This window comes from Schistocerca serialis, chromosome 2 (assembly GCF_023864345.2).
Source record: "Schistocerca serialis cubense isolate TAMUIC-IGC-003099 chromosome 2, iqSchSeri2.2, whole genome shotgun sequence".
NCBI lineage: Eukaryota > Metazoa > Arthropoda > Insecta > Orthoptera > Acrididae > Schistocerca > Schistocerca serialis.
The window spans coordinates 226,497,980-226,502,994 of NC_064639.1; the positions used below are offsets into that span (position 1 = coordinate 226,497,980).

Genomic DNA, 5,015 nt, shown 5'->3' on the forward strand with positions numbered 1-5,015 from the left:
AAAGTAAATTTTCATTTTCCATGAAGACCTGATTTCACAAAGTTATCAACGGACGTACGGGCAATGCTTAAAATAAATAAGCTACTGACTTGCTCTAAAAGCTCGAGCCAGGCTGAGTCGGTCTTGCTTGAATGTTGGCTACCACTTAAGGAGAAAGTGTCTAAACTTGAATCCCACTAGGATCTACTTTCTTCGCTAGTGGCGGATCTTCGGTTTCGGAGCTTTCAGTACCGCAAGAATGGTCTGGCGGAGGTATTAGAGAAACTGTTTCATTCAAAGGAACACTACATTCTTCACAAGAGCTCTTGGCCGAACTTAGAGACGGAGATAGGGAAAGAAATATCCTTCAAAAAGGAAAGAGCGAGGCGGTAAGTTTGCAACAGGTACTGACTAATGCTATTAGTTAGGCTGGCTCCAGCTTTTTGTCATGTCTTCTTGTTCGATGCCCACCGCGAATTCCTCTCTCGTGCCAACCTTTCCATCTGTGAGTAGCACTTGCAATGTACGTCCTCCGTTAACTGAATGTATCCCAATCGGTCTTCAGTTTGTATCCTCCACAGCTCCCTCTTGTACCGTGGATGTCTTAGCATATGCTCTATCATCTATACCCTACGTCTTGTTTACCATAAATTCCTCTCCTCGATAATTCTCCAGAGAAAGCCCACACTACTTAGCTTATCAGTCGACCTAATTTTCAACATTCCTCTGTAATAACTAGTCTCAAATGCTTAGATTCTCTTCTGATTGTTTCCCAGCCGATTTTTCCCTGCTATAAAATTTTTTCCGAACGTACATTCTCAAAATTCATTCCGGACACTAAAACCCAGGTTTGGTGCTAGTAGGCTTCCCTTGGCCAAGAATGACATTTTTGCCAGTGCTAGTCCGCTTTTTATCTCCTTGCTCTCCTCGTCATGGGTTAGCTACCTCTGCAGTAGAAATACTTAACTTCACCTATCTAAGTTTCCTGCTGTTCTCATTACTACTACTTCTCATTACATTCGTATTTTTTAAATCTCAAACCATAATATGTACTACTCAGACTGTTCATTGCATTCAGCAGACCATGTAATTCACAACTTTCCGTGGTGATAGGTCACCAGCGAATCTTATCACTGATATCCTCACCCTGAATTTTAATCCCACTCTCGAACCTTCATTTGGTTCCCCTCATTGCTCCTTCGATGTATAAATTCAACAGTAGGGACGAAATATTACATCCATCTTAGCCCTTTTTAATCCCTGCACTTCGTTCCTGGTTTTCACTCTGTTCCTTCTTGGCTCTTGTATATGTTGTAAATCATCCGTCTTTCTCTATAGCTTACCCCTGTTTTTATCAGAATTTCGAACATCTTGCACCGTTTGACACCGTCGAAAGCTTTTCCTGCTCGACAAATCCTACGAGTGTCTGGATTTTTTTAGTCCTGCTTCCATTATCAACCGCAACGTCAGAACTGCCTCGCTGGTGCCTTTACCTTTCCCAAAGCCAAACTTATACTTATCAAACACATCCCCAATTTTCTTTTCCAGTCTTCTGTATATTCTTGTCAGCAGCTTGCATGCGTTGGCTGTTAAGCTGATTGTGAAATAATTCTCGCATTTATCAGCTCTTGCAATCTTCGGAGTTGTACAAATGACGTTTTTCCGAAAGTCTGATGCTCTGTCGCCGAACTCACACTCCACAAACATGAAGAATAGTCTTCTTGTCACTTCCTCCAATGATTCCAAAAACTCCGATCGAATGTTATCCATCGCTTCTGCCTTATTTGATCTCAAGTCTCCCAAAGCTCTTTAAAATTCTGATTTTAATACTGGATGCTCTACCTCTTCCCTGCCAACTCCTCTTCCCTGCCAACTCGTTTTTTTTCCTACCACGTCATCAGACGAGTCTTACCGATCATAGAGGCCTTCATTGTGCTTTCTCCACATATCTGCTCTCCCCTCTGCGTTCAACAGCGGAATTCCTATTGCACTCTGTTACCACCTTTGCTTTTAATTTCAGCGAAGGCTGTTTTGACTTTGCTGTACGGTGAGTCAGTCCTTTATTTCTTTTCAGATTTCTCCATATTTTTCAAGTAGTCTTTTCGCCTTAGCTTCCTGGGCTTCCTATTCATTTCATTCCTAAGTGACATGTTTTTCTGTCTTCCTAAATTTCCCAGAATATTTTTGTACGTTCTTCTTTCGTCAGTCAGCTGAAATATTTTATGTTACCCGTGGTTTCTTTGCAATTGCTTTCCATGTATCTAAGATTTTCTTTCCAACTTCTGTGATTACCCTTTCTAGAAATGTGACAGTTTCGATCCTATACTTCCACGTACTTTTTGTATTGACATACAGACTGTGGTATCAAGATGTTTTAGGAAACCTTTCATTTCCAGTGTTTTCCACAAAATGGTCTTTTTATCTTATCAAAGGTTTACTCAAAATCTGTTAAACGCATTTCCAAACAAAATTCCCAACGGTTTTCAATAATTTCTTATTAAAAATTCAAGCACCCTTTAATACCTTGTCTTTATGAATGCCTTTTTTAAATATACAAGTAAGTTTTGATGTGTCCCATTCAAGCACATATAAAAAAATGGAGAAAGAAAAATTCTGATAGTGCTCTACCATACTTCACTTTGCATTAATGTTATCTAGCCAGTAGACTTCCTCTTTTGTGTTACATTTAAGGCGGCTTTTAATTCTTCTATGCCTATTTGAGCTGCAGTTTTACTAATTTTTACAGGATAATATTCTTCACTATCATCACACCATAAATTTCCGTGATGGTGTATCCATTGTTTTTCCGTTATTACATTGTTTGCAGCATTCTGCTGAGTTTATTAATAAGCTTCACAAGTTAAAACGTTGTATTGTCTTCCGCCAATGTCATGTTAAACATTAGCGATGAATCTTTCCCAGTATTCACTACAATACCTTCTTATTAAATTCTTTATTCCTTTCCTGTCTATACAGGGTGTTACAAAAAGGTACGGCCAAACTTTCAGGAAACATTCCTCACACACAAAGAAAGAAAATGTTATGTGGACATGTGTCCGGAAACGCTTACTTTCAATGTTAGAGCTCATTTTATTACTTCTCTTCAAATCACGTTAATCATGGAATGGAAACACACAGCAACAGAACGTACCAGCGTGACTTTAAACGCTTTGTTACAGGAAATGTTCAAAATGTCCTCCGTTAGCGAGGATACAGGCATCCACCCTCCGTCGCATGGAATCCCTGATGCGCTGATGCAGCCCTGCAGAATGGTGTATTGTATCACAGCCGTCAACAATACGAGCACGAAGAGTCTCTACATTTGGTACCGGGGTTGCGAAGACAAGAGCTTTCAAATGCCCCCATAAATGAAAGTCAAGAGGGATGAGGTCAGGAGAGCGCGGAGGCCATGGAATTGGTCCGTCTCTACCAATCCATCGGTCACCGAATCTGTTGAAAGCGTACGAACACTTCGACTGAAATGTGCAGGAGCTCCATTGTGCATGAACCACATGTTGTCGTACTTGTAAAGGCACATGTTGTAGCAGCACAGGTAGAGTATCCCGTATGAAATCATAACGTGCTCCATTGAGCGTAGGTGGAAGAAACTAAAATGAGCTCTACAATGGAAATTAAGCGTTTCCGGACACATGTCCACATAACATCTTTTCTTTGTGTGTGAGGAATGTTGCCGGCCAGAGTGGCCGAGCGGTTAAAGGCGCTACAGTCTGGAACCGCACGACCACTGTGGTCGCAGGTTCGAATCCTGCCTCGGGCATGGATGTGTGTAATGTCCTTAGGTTAGTTAGGTTTAAGTAGTTCTAAGTTCTAGGGGACTTATGACCACAGCAGTTGAGTCCCATAGTGCTCAGAGCCATTTTTTTTTGTGAGGAATGTTTCCTGAAAGTTTGGCCGTACCTTTTTGTAACACCCTGTATATTGCCGATGCTTCATTTGTTCGTGTTTGTAAATGCGTTAAAAGCATTTTGTTTTTCTTGAATATTGTGAGCTATTTTTGTATTCCATATTTCCGGAATCCTTTCCCGGTTAGATTCTTTGCTTTCCTTAGTACCACTTTAGCTATTTTCAATATTTCTGTTTTTAATCTTCCCAGTTCTTCAATATTCTCTAGTTTCAACTATTTGCAACTGCTTTGTCTTTAAGTTCCTTATGCTTTCTTCCTGCAGAAGTCAAGTTTTGGATTTTGGTTTCTTTGCATTCGTTTCCTCCATCTTGCCGATATTTCAACCATCGAAGTAACTACGTAGTGGTTCTCCGACAGAGTATTAACTATTTCCATCTGAGATACATTGCACAACTGTCTCCTCCTCTCTTTCTTACTACCAAGCCCATATTCTCCCTTAACCCTTCCTTCTACTCCTCCCCTGCAATTGGATTCTAACCCTCCCATGACTGTTAAACTCCCTTTACATACTTAATTGCCCATTCAGTATCCTTATACTTCTCATCTTCTGCTTGCGACATCAGCATGTATACCTGAACTACTGTCGGTGCTGGTCTGCTGTGGATCCTGATAAGAACCCTATCACTGAACTGTTAACGGTCTACCATCATATCCCCTTTTCATACTTTTGTTTCCCTACCACTTTCAAACTTCAGACAATCCCCGCCTAGACTCGCAGAACGTTATCTTTTCTGTGATTATTCAGTCCTTTTGCTCATGGTCACCTGCTCCCTTGGCATTCATCTTCTAGAGATCCTTAAGGGGGACTAGTCCGGAATCTTCTGCCAATGGAGAGATCATAACACTTTCCAATTACAGGCCACATGTCCTATGGATACACATTCTTTAATGCAGTGGTTTCCATTGCGTCCTGCATCCTCGTGCCGTTCATCATTGCTGATTCTTCCGCCTTTGGGGGCACTTCAGCGCCACAAGGACAAGTGCCCTGACCCTCTGTCCGCTCCTCCGCCCTCTTTGACAAGGCCGTTGACTGAAGGGGAGTGGCCTCTAATGCCGGAAGTTTTCGGCTGCCATTGCTCATGAATTTTATTCCTAATTCAAGCAGTGGCGG

The 5,015-nt window shown here is 41.5% G+C and overlaps 1 non-coding gene across 1 annotated transcript; it reads left to right on the top strand.

The window, feature by feature from the left end:
* The first annotated feature begins 3,673 nt into the window (after positions 1-3,673).
* On the top strand, positions 3,674-3,757 carry Trnas-gga (transfer RNA serine (anticodon GGA)). The gene is given in 2 exon segments: positions 3,674-3,713; positions 3,723-3,757. It is a non-coding gene; the product is annotated as a tRNA-Ser (tRNA).
* The last annotated feature ends 1,258 nt before the right edge of the window (positions 3,758-5,015 follow it).